This window comes from Synchiropus splendidus, chromosome 11 (genome assembly GCF_027744825.2).
Source record: "Synchiropus splendidus isolate RoL2022-P1 chromosome 11, RoL_Sspl_1.0, whole genome shotgun sequence".
Classification (NCBI taxonomy): Eukaryota; Metazoa; Chordata; class Actinopteri; order Syngnathiformes; family Callionymidae; genus Synchiropus; species Synchiropus splendidus.
Genome location: NC_071344.1, coordinates 23,778,499 through 23,800,693, shown reverse-complemented (window position 1 = coordinate 23,800,693; position 22,195 = coordinate 23,778,499). Strand labels below are relative to the sequence as shown.

Below are 22,195 nucleotides of genomic sequence, written 5' to 3'. Positions count from 1 at the left end.
GCGCCATAACTTCTCAGGGAAGCTTCAGAACATGAAATGTTCACGTCCCACTATAGCAGAAAGGGTCTTTCTAGTAGCTGCACATCAAATCTAAGCTGTCTGAAGTGTTTTTCGAAAGTTATCAAAATTTTTAAGTTTGGCGTTCCGGAACCCACCTTATCTCAAGCTGAAAACGCGTTTTCTGCATAGTGCCATAACTTTGCAGGGAAGCTTCAGAACATGAAATGTTCACCTCCCACTATAGCAGAAAGGGTCTTTCTAGTAGTTGCACATCAAATCTAAGCTGTCTGAAGTGTTTTTCCAAAGTTATCAACATTTTTATGTTTGGCGTTCCGGAACCCACCTTATCTCAGGCTGAAAACGCATTTTCGGCATTGTGCCATAACTTTGCTGGGAAGCTTCAGAACATGAAATTTTCTGGTCCCACTATAGCAGAAAGGGTCTTTCTAGTAATTGCACATCAAATCTAAGCTGTCTGAAGTGTTTTTCGAAAGTTATCAACATCTTCACGTTTGGCGTTCCGGAATCGACTTTATCTCAGGATGAAAAATCGTTTTCTGCATTGTCCCATAACTTTGCAGGGAAGCTTCAGAACATGAAATTTTCACCTCCCACTAAAGCAGAAAGGGTCTTTCTCGTTGTTGCACATCAAATCTAAGCTGTCTGAAGTGTTTTTCGAAAGTTATGAACATTTTTATGTTTCGCGTTCCGTAATCGACCTTATCTCAGGATGAAAAATCGTTTTCTGCATTGTCCCATAACTTTCCATGGGAAGCTTCAGAAAATGAAATTTTCACCTCCCACTATAGCAGAAACGGTCTTTCTAGTAGTTGCACATTAAATCTAAGCTCTCAGAAGTGTTGTTCCAAAGTAATCAACATTTTTACGTTTGGCGTTTTGGAAACCACCTTATCTCAGGCTGAAAACGCGTTTTCTGCATTGCGCCATAACTTCTCAGGGAAGCTTCAGAACATGAAATGTTCACGTCCCACTATAGCAGAAAGGGTCTTTCTAGTAGTTGCACATCAAATCTAAGCTGTCTGAAGTGTTTTTCGAAAGTTATCAACATTTTTATGTTTGGCGTTCCGGAATCGACCTTATCTCAGGCTGAAAACGCGTTTTACGCATTGTGCCATAACTTTGCAGGGAAGCTTCAGAAAATGAAAATTTCACCTCCCACTATAGCAGAATGGGTCTTTCTAGTAGTTGCACATCAAATCTAAGCTGTCTGAAGTGTTGTTCCAAAGTAATCAACATTTTTACGTTTGGCGTTTATGGAAACCTCCTTATCTCAGGCTGAAAACGCGTTTTCTGCATTGTGCCATTAATTCTCAGGGAAGCTTCAGAACATGAAATGTTCACCTCCCACTATAGCAGAAAGGGTCTTTCTAGTAGCTGCACATCAAATCTAAGCTGTCTGAAGTGTTTTTCCAAAGTTATCAACATTTTTATGTTTGGCGTTCCGGAACCCACCTTATCTCAAGCTGAAAACGCGTTTTCTGCATAGTGCCATAACTTTGCAGGGAAGCTTCAGAAAATGAAATGTTCACCTCCCACTATAGCAGAAAGGGTCTTTCTAGTATTTGCACATCAAATCTAAGCTGTCTGAAGTGTTTTTCGAAAGTTATCAACATTTTCACGTTTGGCGTTCCGGAATCGACTTTATCTCAGGATGAAAAATCGTTTTCTGCATTGTCCAATAACTTTGCAGGGAAGCTTCAGAACATGAAATTTTCACCTCCCACTATAGCAGAAAGGGTCTTTCTAGTAGTTGCACATCAAATCTAAGCTGTCTGAAGTGTTTTTCCAAAGTTATCAACATTTTTATGTTTGGCATTCCGGAATCGACCTTATCTCAGGCTGAAAACGCGTTTTACGCATTGTGCCATAACTTTGCAGGGAAGCTTCAGAAAATGAAATTTTCACCTCCCACTATAGCAGAAAGGGTCTTTCTAGTAGTTGCACATTAAATCTAAGCTGTCAGAAGTGTTGTTCCAAAGTAATCAACATTTTTAAGTTTGGCGTTTTGGAAACCACCTTATCTCAGGCTGAAAACGCGTTTTCTGCATTGTGCCATAACTTGTCAGGGAAGCTTCAGAACATGAAATTTTCACCTCCCACTATAGCAGAAAGGGTCTTTCTAGTAGTTGCACATCAAATCTAAGCTGTCTGAAGTGTTTTTCGAAAGTTATCAACATTTTTATGTTTGGCGTTCCGGAATCGACCTTATCTCAGGCTGAAAACGCGTTTTCTGCATTGTGCCATAACTTCTCAGGGAAGATTCAGAACATGAAATGTTCACCTCCCACTATAGCAGAAAGGGTCTTTCTAGTAGTTGCACATCAAATCTAAGCTGTCTGAAATGTTTTTCCAAAGTTATCAACATTTTTATGTTTGGCGTTCCGGAACCCACCTTATCTCAGGCTGAAAACGCGTTTTCGGCATTGTGCCATAACTTTGCAGGGAAGCTTCAGAAAATGAAATTTTCACCTCCCACTATAGCAGAAAGGGTCTTTCTAGTAGTTGCACATTAAATCTAAGCTGTCAGAAGTGTTGTTCCAAAGTAATCAACATTTTTAAGTTTGGCGTTTTGGAAACCACCTTATCTCAGGCTGAAAACGCGTTTTCTGCATTGTGCCATAACTTGTCAGGGAAGCTTCAGAACATGAAATTTTCACCTCCCACTATAGCAGAAAGGGTCTTTCTAGTAGTTGCACATCAAATCTAAGCTGTCTGAAGTGTTTTTCGAAAGTTATCAACATTTTTATGTTTGGCGTTCCGGAATCGACCTTATCTCAGGCTGAAAACGCGTTTTCTGCATTGTGCCATAACTTCTCAGGGAAGATTCAGAACATGAAATGTTCACCTCCCACTATAGCAGAAAGGGTCTTTCTAGTAGTTGCACATCAAATCTAAGCTGTCTGAAATGTTTTTCCAAAGTTATCAACATTTTTATGTTTGGCGTTCCGAACCCACCTTATCTCAGGCTGAAAACGCGTTTTCGGCATTGTGCCATAACTTTGCTGGGAAGCTTCCGAACATGAAATTTTCACGTCCCACTATAGCAAAAAGGGTCTTTCTCGTAGTTGCACATCAAATCTATGCTGTCTGAAGTGTTTTTCGAAAGTTATCAACATTTTTATGTTTGGCTTTCCGGAATCGACCTTATCTCAGGATGAAAAATCGTCTTCTGCATTGTCCCATAACTTTGCAGGGAAGCTTCAGAACATGAAATTTTCACGTCCCACTATAGCAGAAAGGGTCTTTCTAGTATTTGCACATCAAATCTAAGCTGTCTGAAGTGTTTTTCGAAAGTTATCAACATTTTTATGTTTGGCGTTCCGGGATCGACCTTATCTCAAGCTGAAAACGCGTTTTCTGCATTGTACCATAACTTTGCAGGGAAGCTTCCGAACATGAAATGTTCACCTCCCACCATAGCAGAAACGGTCTTTCTAGTAGTTGCACATCAAATCTAAGCTGTCTGAAGTGTTTTTCCAAAGTTATCAACATTTTTATGTTTGGCGTTCCGGAACCCACGTTATCACAAGCTGAAAACGCGTTTTCTGCATTGTGCCATAACTTTGCAGGGAAGCTTCAGAACATGAAATTTTCAGGTCCCACTATAGCAGAAAGGGTCTTTCTAGTAGTTGCACATCAAATCTAAGCTATCTGAAGTGTTTTTCGAAAGTTCTGAACATTTTTATGTTTCGCGTTCCATAATCGACCAAATCTCAGGATGAAAAATCGTTTTCTGCATTGTCCCATAACTTTCCATGGGAAGCTTCAGAACATGAAATTTTGACCTCCCACTATAGCAGAAAGGGTCTTTCTAGTAGTTGCCCATCAAATCTAAGCTGTCTGAAGTGTTTTTCGAAACTTATCAACATTTTTATGTTTGGCGTTCCGGAACCCACCTTATCTCAGGCTGAAAACGCGTTTTACGCATTGTGCCATAACTTTGCAGGGAAGCTTCAGAAAATGAAAATTTCACCTCCCACTATAGGAGAAAGGGTCTTTCTAGTAGTTGCACATTAAATCTAAGCTGTCAGAAGTGTTGTTCCAAAGTAATCAACATTTTTACGTTTGGCGTCTTGGAAACCACCTTATCTCAGGCTGAAAACGCATTTTCTGCATTGTGCCATAACTTCTCAGGGAAGCTTCAGAACATGAAATGTTCACCTCGCACTATAGTAGAAAGGGTCTTTCTAGTAGTTGCACATCAAATCGAAGCTGTCTGAAGTGTTTTTCCAAAGTTATCAACATTTTTATGTTTGGCGTTCCGGAACCCACCTTATCTCAGGCTGAAAACGCGTTTTCGGCATTGTGCCATAACTTTGCTGGGAAGCTTCAGAACATGAAATTTTCACGTCCCACTATAGCAGAAAGGGTCTTTCTACTAGTTGCACATCAAATCTATGCTGTCTGAAGTGTTTTTCGAAAGTTATCAACATTTTTACCTTTGGCGTTCCGGAATCGACCTTATCTCAGGATGAAAAATCGTTTTCTGCATTGTCCCATAACTTTGCAGGGAAGATTCAGAACATGAAATTTTCACCTCCCACTATAGCAGAAAGGGTCTTTCTAGTATTTGCACATCAAATCTAAGCTGTCTGAAGTGTTTTTCGAAAGTTATCAACATTTTTATGTTTGGCGTTCCGGAACTCACCTTATCTCAAGCTGAAAACGCGTTTTCTGCATTGTGCCATAACTTTGCAGGGAAGCTTCAGAACATGAAATGTTCACCTCCCACTATAGCAGAAAGGGTCTTTCTAGTAGTTGCACATCAAATCTAAGCTGTCTGAAGTGTTTTTCCAAAGTTATCAACATTTTTATGTTTGGCGTTCCGGAACCCACCTTGTCTCAGGCTGAAAACGCGTTTTCTGCATTGTGCCATAACTTTGAAGGAAAGCTTCAGAACATGAAATTTTAACCACCCACTGTAGCAGAAAGGCTCTTTCTAGTAGTTGCACATCATATCTAAGCTGTCTGAAGTGTTTTTCCAAAGTTATCAACATTTTTATGTTTGGTGTTCCGGAACCCACCTTATCTAAGGCTGAAAACGCGTTTTCTGCATTGTTCCTTAACTTTGCAGGGAAGCATCAGAACATGAAATTTTCAGCTCCCACTATAGCAGAAAGGGTCTTTGTAGTAGTTGCACTTCAAATATAAGCTGTCTGAAGTGTTTTTCCAAAGCTATCAACATTTTTATGTTTGGCGTTCCGGAACCCACCTTATCTCAGGCTGAAAACGCGTTTTCTGCATTATCCCATAACTTTGCAGGGAAGCTTCAGAACATGAAATTTTCACTTCCCACTATATCAGAAAGGGTCTTTGTAGTAGTTGCACATCAAATCTAAGCTGTCTGAAGTGTTTTTCCAATGTTATCAACATTTTTATATTTGGCGTTCCGGAACCCACCTTATCTCAGGCTGAAAACGCGTTTTCGGCATTGTGCCATAACTTTGCTGGGAAGCTTCAGAACATGAAATTTTCACGTCCCACTATAGCAGAAAGGGTCTTTCTACTAGTTGCACATCAAATCTATGCTGTCTGAAGTGTTTTTCGAAAGTTATCAACATTTTTACCTTTGGCGTTCCGGAATCGACCTTATCTCAGGATGAAAAATCGTTTTCTGCATTGTCCCATAACTTTACAGGGAAGATTCAGAACATGAAATTTTCACCTCCCACTCTAGCAGAAAGGGTCTTTCTAGTATTTGCACATCAAATCTAAGCTGTCTGAAGTGTTTTTCGAAAGTTATCAACATTTTTATGTTCGGCGTTCCGGAACTCACCTTATCTCAAGCTGAAAACGCGTTTTCTGCATTGTGCCATAACTTTGCAGGGAAGCTTCAGAAAATGAAATGTTCACCTCCCACTATAGCAGAAAGGGTCTTTCTAGTAGTTGCACATCAAATCTAAGCTGTCTGAAGTGTTTTTCCAAAGTTATCAACATTTTTATGTTTGGCGTTCCGGAACCCACCTTGTCTCAGGCTGAAAACGCGTTTTCTGCATTGTGCCATAACTTTGAAGCAAAGCTTCAGAACATGAAATTTTAACCACCCACTGTAGCAGAAAGGCTCTTTCTAGTAGTTGCACATCATATCTAAGCTGTCTGAAGTGTTTTTCCAAAGTTACCAACATTTTTATGTTTGGTGTTCCGGAACCCACCTTATCTAAGGCTGAAAACGCGTTTTCTGCATTGTTCCTTAACTTTGCAGGGAAGCATCAGAGCATGAAATTTTCAGCTCCCACTATAGCAGAAAGGGTCTTTCTAGTAGTTGCACTTCAAATATAAGCTGTCTGAAGTGTTTTTCCAAAGCTATCAACATTTTTATGTTTGGCGTTCCGGAACCCACCTTATCTCAGGCTGAAAACGCGTTTTCTGCTTTATCCCATAACTTTGCAGGGAAGCTTCAGAACATGAAATTTTCACTTCCCACTATATCAGAAAGGGTCTTTGTAGTAGTTGCACATCAAATCTATGCTGTCTGAAGTGTTTTTCGAAAGTTATCAACATTTTTACCTTTGGCGTTCCGGAATCGACCTTATCTCAGGATGAAAAATCGTTTTCTGCATTGTCCCATAACTTTGCAGGGAAGATTCAGAACATGAAATTTTCACCTCCCACTATAGCAGAAAGGGTCTTTCTAGTATTTGCACATCAAATCTAAGCTGTCTGAAGTGTTTTTCGAAAGTTATCAACATTTTTATGTTTGGCGTTCCGGAACTCACCTTATCTCAAGCTGAAAACGCGTTTTCTGCATTGTGCCATAACTTTGCAGGGAAGCTTCAGAACATGAAATGTTCACCTCCCACTATAGCAGAAAGGGTCTTTCTAGTAGTTGCACATCAAATCTAAGCTGTCTGAAGTGTTTTTCCAAAGTTATCAACATTTTTATGTTTGGCGTTCCGGAACCCACCTTGTCTCAGGCTGAAAACGCGTTTTCTGCATTGTGCCATAACTTTGAAGGAAAGCTTCAGAACATGAAATTTTAACCACCCACTGTAGCAGAAAGGCTCTTTCTAGTAGTTGCACATCATATCTAAGCTGTCTGAAGTGTTTTTCCAAAGTTACCAACATTTTTATGTTTGGTGTTCCGGAACCCACCTTATCTCACTGTACGTACAGACCAAACGCGACTTCCGCGAGCGACACGACTGATTTGCATAGAAAGTCAATGGGGTTGGGCGACTGACGGCGACCAGCGGCGACCAACATGGCAGCGACGCGACTGGGGTGTGCAACACTACAAGATTTGAGCTACATACGGCGACTCCGGCTACTCAAGACGACACAACTGGGGTACAGCGACAGTCGCAGAAGTTCACCACCTGCGGAGCGTTGACCAATCAGAGACCAGATCCGCGAGTGACGTGTCCCTGCGGAGGAGAAGCAAATCGCTGCGGTTGTTTACAAGCAGACTTTCCGCCGTCCTGAGAGTGGCTCAAATCGTGCATTTTTTAAATTTCCACCGGAACATAAATAGGAAGAATCTTGTCCGGAGGGAAAGTTCGCCACAACGGTGGCGTTCCTGGTGAGTTGAGACCTTTATTTACGTAAGTTTACTAAAGTTATGTTCGCCTAAACGCAATGTCCACCGAGTTTACGAGGCGAATGCACCGCTGCGACGGTAGAAACTACGTATGTATGGTGACGGGATAAATAAGTGCTGTTTCTGATTTAATTAAATTCAGATGAGACGTCCTGAAGGGTCTGTTTATATGAGGGGAGGACGGTGACCGAGGAGCGGAGTGGTCAGCGGCATCTACTGTAGTGCCGTGAAGTGAGCGTTCTTCACCGTCCTCTCTCTTCTGGAGCCCTTCATCTCCAAGAGAGACCTCGGTGAACATGAGTGGAGAGGCAGCAGCAGCTGCAGCAGCAAGGTAGCAGGTAGGTTTGCACGTTCATTTAGTGGGGATATTCTGAATACTAGATTAATATATAAATATAAAAATGTATGTAGCTTTCTGTATAGCTTTTTTCTGTATAGCTTGTACAATAATGTAATCAAGCTATGCTGTCATTAAGGAGAGGAGGAGGATGGATCCACTCATGATGTTGGTGATGATGATGAGGAGGAGGATGGACCTTCCTCCTGGCCCTTGTCATCCACTGCTGCTCCTGATGTATGTAGAAATAGTATTTTCTAGCATTATTCTATTTTTTTTATTAAATGTTATTGTTCTACATCATTCAAGCACTGTCATAGTGACATGACTTGCTTTAGGTTAACTATTGCTGTCCTATACAGATTTTATTTATTCGTACTCATCACTATGGCATGTAATTGGACTCAACTTTCATTATGTGCAGGACACCGATGGAAGAGACCAACAGAGGAAGGGGTCCCCCGATGCTGAAGCTGAGCTCAAACATCTACTAATGTACTCCCTCCACAAACCCAGCTCAGAAGAAGGGACAGTTTTCAAGGTCCTCGTTCCTTCCAGGTTCCACATAAATTTAAAATGTACATGTTACTTTACCAAGCAAAACAACAGCTGACTGAAACCATTTGGACCCTTCATTTGTTTTCTTTGTAGCCACTTTCATTTATTTTCTTTGTAGCCACTTTCATTAAAGAACCGGATGCCGCCCCACTTCCTCCGCCTCTCTTGACCCTCGTCCCTCTGAGGAAGATCCTTCAAAACACACCTACGTAGTTCACTTCAAGTTTGACTGTGATTCTGTGTGTATTGAATGAGTATAAATGAATGGGGTTACTTTATTTTTGCAAATAAAGTGTTTGACAATGAACATTTCTTTTTGTGAAAAATGGATTCACAGAAAAAAAATAAAATCAAAAGCACTTTGCAAAATATCAACAAATTGAGTTGAACACAGCTTTGTTTTATTGCAGAGATGAAATATATATGCAAGAACCTATGCTTTGTTAAAATAGGTGGCTGACTCTTGAATGAGCAATTGTGTTGCACTGATAACTGTTTTTTTTCCAAAAAGGAGAAGCCTCATCTTCAACAAAAACATATGTGGTCGGTGGCCGTGGTCCTCTGGTCAGCTCCTAGAAGTGGACCGTCACACCAACACAGAAGCAGTTGGTGATGAGTCTCCTGTTACCGAAGATCTGCAAAATATAAACCATACATGGATATGTAAACATACATATGTTGGTGATAATTTAACAAAGTATATATCAACCATACAACAGTGCATCTAGGATAAATTGTTTCATCACAATGCATTTAACTGCTGCATTCATTGATTACCACAAAGTGGCGCTCACTGAAAAGACTTTAGTGTACAAATTATTGACGATGACAAATTATATATCTCCGAAAATTACTTCAAGCATACAGCAGATACGACCGCGGAGTTCATGAACTGATGACAGTTCAGAAAGACTTGGACACAAGTCGCCGTACATAACTACACATGGAGTTGCTTACCGAAGACAGACGTTCGCCAGAGGACAGACCGCGGCACTTGGTGTCCTGTATTCGGCCACTGATCCGGACCAACAGGTCGTCCAACTCGCGGCGGTTCCGCCTGAAGTACCGCACGAAGCGGCCGTATCCCGGTGACGCTGCTGGAGCAGGAAGTTAAATTCACCAGTGTGAGCGGCTCTGGCGAATGCTACGAAACGAGAGACGTCTCTTTTTCCATGTTTTCAATTAATAAGTAGCGATAGTTTGAGCACCGGCTCCGCCATCTTCAATCCACCGTCCACAACAACTTGAGACCACGCCCTGCGGCGACTGACCTACTTTCGATCCGGACAGGTGGCGACTAATGACGACTTGAGCAAGCTACCTGCTGCTGACGACTGGCGCTACAGCGACAGAAATGTCGCGTTCGGTGTGTACGTACCTTAAGGCTGAAAACGCGTTTTCTGCATTGTTCCTTAACTTTGCAGGGAAGCATCAGAACATGAAATTTTCAGCTCCCACTATAGCAGAAAGGGTCTTTCTAGTAGTTGCACTTCAAATATAAGCTGTCTGAAGTGTTTTTCCAAAGCTATCAACATTTTTATGTTTGGCGTTCCGGAACCCACCTTATCTCAGGCTGAAAACGCGTTTTCTGCATTATCCTATAACTTTGCAGGGAAGCTTCAGAACATGAAATTTTCACTTCCCACTATATCAGAAAGGGTCTTTGTAGTAGTTGCACATCAAATCTAAGCTGTCTGAAATGTTTTTTCCAAAGTTATCAACATTTTTATGTTTGGCGTTCCGGATTCGACCTTATCTCAGGCTTAAAACGCGTTTTACGCATTGTGCCATAACTTTGCAGGGAACCTTTAGAACATGAAATTTTCACCTCCCACTATAGCAGAAAGGGACTTTCTAGTAGTTGCACATCAAATCTAATCTGTCTGAAATGTTGTTCCAAAGTTAGCAACATTTTTAAGTTTGGCGTTTCGGAACCCACCTTATCTCAGGCTGAAAACGCGTTTTCTGCATTGTGACATAACTTCTCAGGGAAGCTTCAGAACATGAAATGTTCACCTCCCACTATAGCAGAAAGGGTCTTTCTAGTAGTTGCACATCAAATCTAAGCTGTCTGAAGTGTTTTTCCAAAGTTATCAACATTTTGACGTTTGGCGTTCCGGAACCCACCTTATCTCAGGCTGAAAACGCGTTTTGGGCATTGTGCCATAACTTCTCAGGGAAGCTTCAGAACATGAAATGTTCACCTCCTACTATAGCAGAAAGGGTCTTTCTAGTAGTTGCACATCAAATCTAAGCTGTCTCAAATGTTTTTCCAAAGTTATCAACATTTTTATGTTTGGCGTTCCAGAATCGACCTTATCTCAGGCTGAAAACGCGTTTTAGGCATTGTGCCATAACTTTGGAGGGAAGCTTCAGAAAATGAAATTTTCACCTCCCACGACAGCAGAAAGGGTTTTCCTAGTAGTTGCACATCAAATCTAAGCTGTCTGAAGTGTTTTTCGAAAGTTATCAACATTTTTATGTTTGGCGTCCCGGAATCGACCTTATCTCAGGATGAAAAATTGTTTTCTGCATTATCCCATAACTTTCCAGGGAAGCTTCAGAACATGAAAATTTGACCTCCCACTGTGGCAGAAAGGGTCTTTCTAGTAGTTGCACATTAAATCTAAGCTGTCTGAAGTGTTGTTCCAAAGTTATCAACATTTTTACGTTTGGCGTTCCGGAACCCACCTTATCTCAGGCTGAAAACGCGTTTTGTGTATTGTGCCATAACTTCTCAGGGAAGCTTCAGAAAATGAAATTTTCACCTCCCACTATAGCAGAAAGGGTCTTTCTAGTAGTTGCAGTTCAAATCTAAGCTGTCTGAAATGTTTTTCCCAAAGTTATCAACATTTTTATGTTTGGCATTCCGGAACCCACCTTATCTCAGGCTGAAAACACGTTTTCTGCATTGTGCCATAACTTTGCAGGGAAGCTTCAGAACATGAAATTTTCACCTCCCACTATAGCAGAAATGGTCTTTCTAGTAGTTGCACATCAAATCTTAGCGGTCTGATGTGTTGTTCCAAAGTTATCAACATTTTTATGTTTGGCGTTCCGGAACTCTCCTTATCTCACGCTTAAAACGCGTTTTCTGCATTGTGCCATAACTTTGCAGGGAAGCTTTAGAACTTAAAATTTTCTCCTCCCACATCAGCAGAAAGGGTATTTCTAGTAGTTGCACCTCAAATCTAAGCTGTCTGTAGAGTTTTTCCTGAGTTATCAACATTTTTATGTTTGACGTTACGGAATCGACCTTATCTCAGGCAGAAAACGCATTTTCTGCATTGTGCCATAACTTTGCAGGGAAGCTTTAGAACATGAAATTTTCACCTCCCACTAGAGCAGAAAGGGTATTTCTAGTAGTTGCACAACAAATCTAAGCTGTCTGAAGTGTTTTTCGAAAGTTATCAACATTTTTATGTTTGGCGTTCCGGAATCGACCTTATCTTAGGATGAAAAATCGTTTTCTAGATTGTCCCATAACTTTGCAGGGAAGCTTCAGAACATGAAATTCTGACGTCCCAATATGGCAGAAAGGGTCTTTCTAGTAGTTGCACATCAAATCTAAGCTGTCTGATGTGTTTTTCCAAAGTTATCAACATTTTTATGTTTGGCGTTCTGGAACCCACCTAATCTCAAGCTGAAAACGCGTTTTCTGCATTGTGCCAAAACTTTTCAGGGAAGCTTCAGAATTAGAAATTTTCACGTCCCACTATAGCAGAAAGGGTCTTTCTCGTAGTTGCACATAAAATCTAAGTTGTCTGAAGTGTTTTTCCAAAGTTATCAACATTCTTATGTTTGGCGTTCCGGAATCAACCTTATCTCAGACTGAAAACGTGTTTTCTGCATTGTGCCATAACTTTGCAGGGAAACTTCAGAACATGAAATTTTCACCTCCAACTATAGCAGAAAGGGTCTTTCTAGTAGTTGCACATCAAATCTAAGCTGTTTGTAGTGTTTTTCCAAAGTTAACACCATTCTTATGTTTGGCGTTCCGGAATCAACCATATCTTAGGCTGACAACATGTTTTCCTCATTGTGCCATAACTTTGCAGGCAAGCTTCAGAACATGAAATTTCCACATCCCACGATAGCAGAAAGGGTCTTTCTAGTAGTTGCACATCAAATCTAAGCTGTTTGAAGTGTTTTTCCAAAGTTATCAACATTTTTATGTTTGGCGTTCCGGAATCGACCTTATCTCAGGCTGAAAACGCGTTTTACGCATTATGCCATAACTTTGCAGGAAAGCTTCAGAACATGAAATTTTCACCTCCCACTATACCAGAAAGGGTCTTTCTAGTACTTGCACATCAAATCTAAGCTGTCTGAAGTGTTTTTCCGAAGTTATTAAGATTTTTATGTTTGGCGTTCCGGAATTGACCTTATGTGAGGCTGAACACGAGTTTTCTGCATTGTGCCATAACTTTGCAGGGAAGCTTCAGAACATGAAAATTTCACCTCCCACTATAGCAGAAAGGGTCTTTCTAGCAGGTGCACATCAAATCGAAGCTGTCTGAAGTGTTTTTCCAAAGTTATCAACATTTTTATGTTTGGCGTTCTGGAACCCATCTTATCTCAGGCTGAAAACGCGTTTTCTGCATTGTGCCATAACTTTGCAGGGAGACTTCAGAACATGAAATTTTCTCCTCCCACTATGGCAGAAAAGGTCTTTCTAGTAGTTGCACATCAAATCTAAGCTGTCGGAAGTGTTTTTCCAAAGTCATCAACATTTTTATATTTGGCGTTCTGGAACCCACCTTATCTCAGGCTGAAAACGCGTTTTCTGCATTGTGCCATAACTTTGCAGGGAGACTTCAGAACATGAAATTTTCTCCTCCCACTATAGCAGAAAGGGTCTTTCTAGTAGTTGCACATCAAATCTAAGTTGTCTGAAGTGTTTTTCCAAAGTTATCAACATTCTTATGTTTGGCATTCCGCAATCAAACTTATCTCAAGCTGAAAACGCGTTTTACGCAATTTGCCATAACTTTGCAGGAAAGCCTCAGAATATGAAATTTTCACCTCCCATATAGCAGAAAGGGTCTTTCTAGTAGATGCACATCAAATCTAAGCTGTCTGTAGAGTTTTTCCTGAGTTATCAACATTTTTATGTTTGGCGTTCTGAAATCAACCTCATCTCAGGATGAAAAATCGTTTTCTGCATTGTCCCATAACTTTGCAGGGAAGCTTCAGTACATGAAATGTTCTCCTCCCACTATAGCAGAAAGGGTCTTTCTCGTAGTTGCACATCAAATCTAAGCTGTCTGAAGTGTTTTTCCAAAGTTATCAACATTTTTTATGTTTGGCATTCTGGAACCCTCCTTATCTCAGGCTGAAAACGCGTTTTCTGCATTGTGCCATAACTTTGCAGGGAAGCTTCAGAACATGAAATTTTCTCCTCCCACTATAGCAGAAAGGGTCTTTCTAGTAGTTGCACATCAAATCTAAGTTGTCTGAAGTGTTTTTCCAAAGTTATCAACATTCTTATGTTTGGCATTCCGCAATCAAACTTATCTCAAGCTGAAAACGCGTTTTACGCAATTTGCCATAACTTTGCAGGAAAGCCTCAGAATATGAAATTTTCACCTCCCATATAGCAGAAAGGGTCTTTCTAGTAGATGCACATCAAATCTAAGCTGTCTGTAGAGTTTTTCCTGAGTTATCAACATTTTTATGTTTGGCGTTCTGAAATCAACCTCATCTCAGGATGAAAAATCGTTTTCTGCATTGTCCCATAACTTTGCAGGGAAGCTTCAGTACATGAAATGTTCTCCTCCCACTATAGCAGAAAGGGTCTTTCTCGTAGTTGCACATCAAATCTAAGCTGTCTGAAGTGTTTTTCCAAAGTTATCAACATTTTTTATGTTTGGCATTCTGGAACCCTCCTTATCTCAGGCTGAAAACGCGTTTTCTGCATTGTGCCATAACTTTGCAGGGAAGCTTCATAACATGAAATTTCCACCTCCCACTATAGCAGAATGGGTCTTTCTAGTAGTTGCACATCAAATCTAAGCTGTCTGAAGTGTTTTGACAAAGTTATAAACATTTTTATGTTTGGTGTTCCGGAATCGACCTTATCTCAGGCTGAATGCGCGTTTTCTGCATTGTGCCATAACTTTGCAGGGAAGCTTCAGAACATGAAATTTTCACCCCCCACTATAGCAGAAAGGGTCTTTCTAGTAGTTGCACATCAAATCTAAGCTGTTTGAAGTATTTTTCCAAAGTTATCAACATTTTTATGTTTGGCGTTCCTGAATCGACCTTATCTCAGGCTGAAAACGCGTTTTCTGCATTGTGCCATAACTTTGCAGGGAAACTTCAGAACATGAAATTTTCACCTCCCACTATAGCAGAAAGGGTCTTTCTAGTAGTTGCACATCAAATCTAAGCTGTCTGAAGTGTTTTTTCAAAGTTATCATATTTTTATGTTTGGCGTTCCGTAATTGACCTTGTCTCATGCTGAAAACGCGTTTTCTGCATTGTGCCATAACTTTGCAGGGAAGCTTCAGAACATGACATTTTCAACTCCCACTATAGCAGAAAGGCTTTTTCCAGTAGTTGCACATCAAATCTAAGCTGTCTGAAGTGTTTTTCCAAAGTTATCAACATTTTTATGTTTGGCGTTCCGGAACAAACCTTATCTCAGGCTGTAAAAGCGTTTTCTGCATTGTGCCATAACTTTGGAGGGAAGCTTCAGAACATGAAATTTTAACTTGCCGCTATAGCAGAAAGGGTCTTTCCAGTAGTTGCACAACAAATCTAAGCGGTCTGAAGTGTTTTTCGAAAGTTATCAACATTTTTATGTTTGGCGTTGTGAAATCAACCTCATCTCAGGTTGAAAACGCGTTTTCTGCATTGTGCCATAACTTTGCAGGGAACCTTCAGATCATGAAATGTTCATTTCCCACGATAGCTGAAAGGGTCTTTCTAGTAGTTGCACATCAAATCTAAGCTGTCTGAAGTGTTTGTCCAAAGTTATCAACATTTTTATGTTTGGGGTTCCGGAATCAACCTTATCTCAGGTTGAAAACGCATTTTACGCATTGTGCCATAACTTTGCAGGAAAGCTTCAGAACATGAAATGTTCACCTCCCACTATAGCAGAAAGGGTCTTTCTAGTAGTTGCACATCAAATCTAAGCTGACTGAAGTGTTTTTTCGAAGGTATCAACATTTTTATGTTTGGCGTTCCGGAATCAACCTTATGTGAGGCTGAAAACGTGTTTTCTGCATTGTGCCATAACTTGGCAGGGAAGCTTCAGAACAAGAAATTTTCACCTCCCACTATAGCAGAAAGGGTCTTTCTAGCAGTTGCACATCAAATCTAAGCTGTCTGAAGTGTTTTTCCAAAGATATCAACATTTTTATGTTTGGCGTTCCGGAATCGACCTTATGTGATGCTGCAAACTCGTTTTCTGCATTGTGCCATAACTTTGCAGGGAAGCTTCAGAACATGAAATTTTCACCTCCCACGATAGCAGAAAGGGTCTTTCTAGTAGTTGCACATCAAATCTAAGCTGTTTGAAGTGTTTTTCCAAAGTTATCAACATTTTTATGTTTGGCGTTCCGCAATCGACCTTATCTCAGGCTGAAAACGCGTTTTACGCATTATGCCATAACTTTGCAGGAAAGCTTCAGAACATAAAATTTTCACCTCCCACTATACCAGAAAGGGTCTTTCTATTACTTGCACATCAAATCTAAGCTGTCTGAAGTGTTTTTCCGAAGTAATTAAGATTTTTATGTTTGGCGTTCCGGAATTGACCTTATGTGAGGCTGAACACGAGTTTTCTGCATTGTGCCATAACTTTGCAGGGAAGCTTCAGAACATGAAAATTTCACCTCCCACTATAGCAGAAAGGGTCTTTCTAGCAGGTGCACATCAAATCGAAGCTGTCTGAAGTGTTTTTCCAAAGTTATCAACATTTTTATGTTTGGCGTTCTGGAACCCATCTTATCTCAGGCTGAAAACGCGTTTTCTGCATTGTGCCATAACTTTGCAGGGAGACTTCAGAACATGAAATTTTCTCCTCCCACTATAGCAGAAAGGGTCTTTCTAGTAGTTGCACATCAAATCTAAGCTGTCGGAAGTGTTTTTCCAAAGTTATCAACATTTTTATGTTTGGCGTTCTGGAACCCATCATATCTCAGGCTGAAAACGCGTTTTCTGCATTGTGCCATAACTTTGCAGGGAAACTTCAGAACATGAAATTTTCACCTCCAACTATAGCAGAAAGGGTCTTTCTAGTAGTTGCACATCAAATCTAAGATGTCTGAAGTGTTTTTCCAAAGTTATCAACATTCTTATGTTTGGCGTTCCGGAATCAACCTTATCACAGGCTGAAAACGCGTTTTACGCATTGTGCCATAACTTTGCAGGAAAGCTTCAGAACAGGAAATTTTCACCTCCCACTGTAGCAGAAAGGGTCTTTCTAGTAGTTGCACATCAAATCTAAGTTGTCTGAAGTGTTTTTCGAAAGCTCTCAACATTTTTACACTTGGCGTTGCGGAACCCACCTTATCTCAGGCTGAAAAGCGTTTTCTGCATTGTGCCATAACTTCTCAAGGAAGCTTCAGAACATGAAATGTTCACCTCCCACTAGAGCAGAAAGGGTCTTTCTAGTAGTTGCACATCAAATCGAAGCTGTCTGAAGTGTTTTTCTAAAGTTATCTACATTTTTATGTTTGGCGTTCCGGAATCGACCTTATGTCAGGATGAAAAATCGTTTTCTGCATTGTCCAATAACTTTCCAGGGAAGCTTCAGGACATGAAATTTTCACCTCCCACAATACCCGAAAGGGTCTTTCTAGTAGTTGCACATCAAATCTAAGCTGTCTGAAGTGTTGTTCCAAAGTAATCAACATTTTTACGTTTGGCGTTTTGGAAACCTCCTTATCTCAGGCTGAAAACGCGTTTTCTGCATTGTGCCATAACTTCTCAGGGAAGCTTCAGAACATGAAATGTTCACCTCCCACTACAGCAGAAAGGGTCTAACTAGCAGTTGCACATCAAATCAATGCTGTCTGAAGTGTTTTTCGAAAGTTATCAACATTTTTATGTTTGGCATTCCAGAATCGATCTTATCTCAGGCTGAAAACGAGTTGTCTGCATTGTGCCATAACTTTGCATGGAAGCTTCAGAACATGAAATTTTCACCTCCCACTATAGCAGAAAGGGTCTTTCTCGTAGTTGCACATCAAATCTAAGCTGTCTGAAGTGTTTTTCCAAAGTTAGCAACATTTTTATGTTTGGCGTTCCGGAACCCACCTCATCTCAAGCTGAAAACGCGTTTTCTGCATTGTGCCATAACTTTGCAGGGAAGCTTCAGAACATGAAATGTTCACCTCCCACTATAGCAGAAAGGGTCTTTCTAGTAGTTGCACATCAAATCTAAGCTGTCCGAAGTGTTTTTCGAAAGTTATCAACATTTTTATGTTTGACGTTCCGGAACCCCCCTTATCTCAGGCTGAAAACGCGTTTTCTGCATTGTGCCATAACTTTGCAGGGAAGCTTCAGAACATGAAATTTTAACCTCCCACTGTAGCAGAAAGGGTCTTTTTAGTAGTTGCACATCAAATCTAAGCTGTCTGAAGTGTTTTTCGAAAGTTTTCAACATTTTTATGTTTGGTGTTCCTGAATCGACCTTATATCAGGCTGAAAACGCGTTTTCTGCATTGTGCCATAACTTTGCAGGGAAGCTTCAGGACATGAAATTGTCACCTCCCACTATAGCAGAAAGGGTCTTTCTAGTAGTTGCAGAACAAATCCAAGCTGTCTGATGTGTTTTTCCAAAGTTATCAACATTTTTATGTTTGGCGTTCCGGAATCGACCTAATCTCAGGCTGAAAACGCGTTTTCTGCATTGTGCCATAACTTTGCAGGGACTCTTCAGAACATGAAATTTTCACCTCCCAATACAGCAGAAAGGGTCTTTCTAGTAGTTGCACATCAAATCTAAGCTGTCTGAAATGGTTTTCCAAAGTTATCAACATTTTTACGTTTGGCGTTCCGGAACCCACCTTATCTCAGGCTGAACACGCGTTTTCTGCATTGTGCCATAACTTTGCAGGGAAGCTTCAGGACATGAAATTTTCACCTCCCACAATACCCGAAAGGGTTTTTCTAGTAGTTGCACATCAAATCTAAGCTGTCTGAAGTGTTTTTCGAAAGTTATCAACATTTTTATGTTTGGCGTTCCAGAATCGACCTAATCTCAGGCTGAAAACGCATTGTCTGCATTGTGCCATAACTTTGTACGGAAGCTTCAGAACATGAAATGTTCACTTCCCACTACAGCAGAAAGGGTCTTTTTAGTAGTTGCAGAACAAATCCAAGCTGTCTGATGTGTTTTTCCAAAGTTATCAACATTTTTATGTTTGGCGTTCCGGAATCGACCTTATCTTAGGCTGAAAACGCGTTTTACGCATTGTGCAATAACTTTGCAGGGAAGCTTCAGAAAATGAAATGTTCACCTCCCACTATAGCAGAAAGGGTTTTTCTAGTAGTTGCACATCAAATCTAAGCTGTCTGAAGTGTTTTTCCAAAGTTTTCAACATTTTTATGTTTGGTGTTCCTGAATCGACCTTATCTCAGGCTGAAAACGCGTTTTCTGCATTGTGCCATAACTTTGCAGGGACTCTTCAGAACATGAAATGTTCACCTCCCACTATAGCAGAAAAGGTCGTCCTAGAAGTTGCAAATCAAATGTAAGCTGTCTGAAGTGTTTTTCCAAAGTTATGAAAATTTTTATGTTTATCGTTCGGGAATCAACCCTATGTCAGGCTGAAAAGGCGTTTTCTGCATTGTGCCATAACTTTGCAAAGAAGCTTCAGGACATGAAATTTTCGCCTCCCACAATAGCCGAAAGGGTCTTTCTAGTAGTTGCACATCAAATCTAAGCTGTCTGAAGTTTTTTTCCAAGGTTATCAACATTTTTATGTTTGGCGTTCCGGAATCCGATCTTATCTTAGGCTGAAAACGCGTTTTACACATTGTGCAATAACTTTGCAGGGAAGCTTCAGAACATGACATTTTCACCTCCCACTATAGCAGAAAGGGTCTTTCTAGTAGTTGCACATCAAATGTAAGCTGTCTGAAGTGTTTTTCCAAAGTTATGAACATTTTCATTTTTGGCGGTCGGGAATCAACCTTATCTCAGGCTGAAAAGGCGTTTTCTGCATTGTGCCATAACTTTGCAGGGAAGCTTCAGAACATGAAATGTTCACCTCCCACTATAGCAGAAAGGGTATTTCTAGTAGTTGCACATCAAATCTAAGCTGTCTGAAGTGTTTTTCCAAAGTTATCAACATTTTTATGTTTGGCGTTCCGGAACCCACCTTATCTCAGGATGAAAAATCGTTTTCTGCATTGTCCCATAACTTTGGAGGGAAGCTTCAGAACATGAAATTTTCACGTCCCACTATAGCAGAAAGGGTCTTTCTAGTAGTTGCACATCAAATCTAAGCTGTCTGAAGTGTTTTTCGAAAGTTATCAACATTTTTATGTTTGGCGTTCCGGAATCCACCTTATCTCAGGCTGAAAACGCGTTTTACGCATTGTGCCATAACTTTGCAGGGAAGCTTCAGAAAATGAAATTTTCACCTCCCACTATAGCAGAAAGGGTCTTTCTAGTAGTTGCACATCAAATCTAAGCTGTCTGAAGTGTTGTTCCGAAGTAATCAACATTTTTACGTTTGGCGTTTTGGAAACCTCCTTATCTCAGGCTGAAAACGCGTTTTCTGCATTGTGCCATAACTTCTCAGGGAAGCTTCAGAACATGAAATGTTCACCTCCCACTATAGCAGAAAGGGTCTTTCTAGTAGTTGCACATCAAATCTAAGCTGTCTGAAGTGTTTTTCCAAAGTTATCAACATTTTTATGTTTGGCGTTCCGGAACCCACCTAATCTCAAGCTGAAAACGCGTTTTCTGCATAGTGCCATAACTTTGCAGGGAAGCTTCAGAACATGAAAAGTTCACCTCCCACTATAGCAGAAAGGGTCTTTCTAGTAGTTGCACATCAAATCTAAGCTGTCTGAAGTGTTTTTCGAAAGTTATCAACATTTTTACCTTTGGCGTTCCGGAATCGACCTTATCTCAGGATGAAAAATCATTTTCTGCATTGTCCCATAAATTTGCAGGGAAGCTTCAGAACTTGAAATTTTCACCTCCCACTATAGCAGAAAGGGTCTTTCTCGTAGTTGCACATCAAATCTAAGCTGTCTGAAGTGTTTTTCAAAAGTTATGAACATTTTTATGTTTCGCGTCCCGTAATCGACCTTATCTCAGGATGAAAAATCGTTTTCTGCATTGTCCCATAACTTTCCATGGGAAGCTTCAGAACATGAAATTTTGACCTCCCACTATAGCAGAAAGGGTCTTTCTCGTAGTTGCACATCAAATCTAAGCTGTCTGAAGTGTTTTTCGAAAGTTATCAACATTTTTATGTTTGGCGTTCCGGAATCGACCTTATCTCAGGCTGAAAACGCGTTTTACGCATTGTGCCATAACTTTGCAGGGAAGCTTCAGAAAATGAAATTTTCACCTCCCACTATAGCAGAAAGGGTCGTTCTAGTAGTTGCACATATAATCTAAGCTGTCTGAAGTGTTGTTCCAAAGTAATCAACATTTTTACGTTTGGCGTTTTGGAAACCTCCTTATCTCAGGCTGAAAACGCGTTTTCTGAAATTGTGCCATAACTTCTCAGGGAAGCTTCAGAACATGAAATTTTCGCCTCCCACAATAGCCGAAAGGGTCTTTCTAGTAGTTGCACATCAAATCTAAGCTGTCTGAAGTTTTTTTCCAAGGTTATCAACATTTTTTTGTTTGGCGTTCCGGAATCCGACCTTATCTTAGGCTGAAAACGCGTTTTACACATTGTGCAATAACTTTGCAGGGAAGCTTCAGAAAATGAAAATTTCACCTCCCACTATAGCAGAAAGGGTCTTTCTAGTAGTTGCACATTAAATCTAAGCTGTCAGAAGTGTTGTTCCAAAGTAATCAACATTTTTACGTTTGGCGTTTTGGAAACCACCTTATCTCAGGCTGAAAACGCGTTTTCTGCATTGCGCCATAACTTCTCAGGGAAGCTTCAGAACAATGAAATGTTCACGTCCCACTATAGCAGAAAGGGTCTTTCTAGTAGTTGCACATCAAATCTAAGCTGTCTGAAGTGTTTTTCGAAAGTTATCAACATTTTTAAGTTTGGCGTTCCGGAACCCACCTTATCTCAAGCTGAAAACGCGTTTTCTGCATAGTGCCATGACTTTGCAGGGAAGCTTCAGAACATGAAATGTTCACCTCCCACTATAGCAGAAAGGGTCTTTCTAGTAGTTGCACATCAAATCTAAGCTGTCTGAAGTGTTTTTCCAAAGTTATCAACATTTTTATGTTTGGCGTTCCGGAACCCACCTTATCTCAGGCTGAAAACGCATTTTCGGCATTGTGCCATAACTTTGCTGGGAAGCTTCAGAACATGAAATTTTCTGGTCCCACTATAGCAGAAAGGGTCTTTCTAGTAATTGCACATCAAATCTAAGCTGTCAGAAGTGTTTTTCGAAAGTTATCAACATTTTCACGTTTGGCGTTCCGGAATCGACTTTATCTCAGGATGAAAAATCGTTTTCTGCATTGTCCCATAACTTTGCAGGGAAGCTTCAGAACATGAAATTTTCACCTCCCACTATAGCAGAAAAGGTCGTTCTCGTTGTTGCACATCAAATCTAAGCTGTCTGAAGTGTTT

At 40.5% G+C, this 22,195-nt stretch overlaps 1 long non-coding RNA gene across 1 annotated transcript; it reads left to right on the top strand.

The window, feature by feature from the left end:
• Positions 1–7,449: 7,449 nt before the first annotated feature.
• Positions 7,450–8,493, top strand: LOC128767707 (uncharacterized). Its single transcript, XR_008416150.1, has 3 exons — positions 7,450–7,540; positions 7,701–7,896; positions 8,320–8,493. It is a non-coding gene; the product is annotated as an uncharacterized LOC128767707 (long non-coding RNA).
• The last annotated feature ends 13,702 nt before the right edge of the window (positions 8,494–22,195 follow it).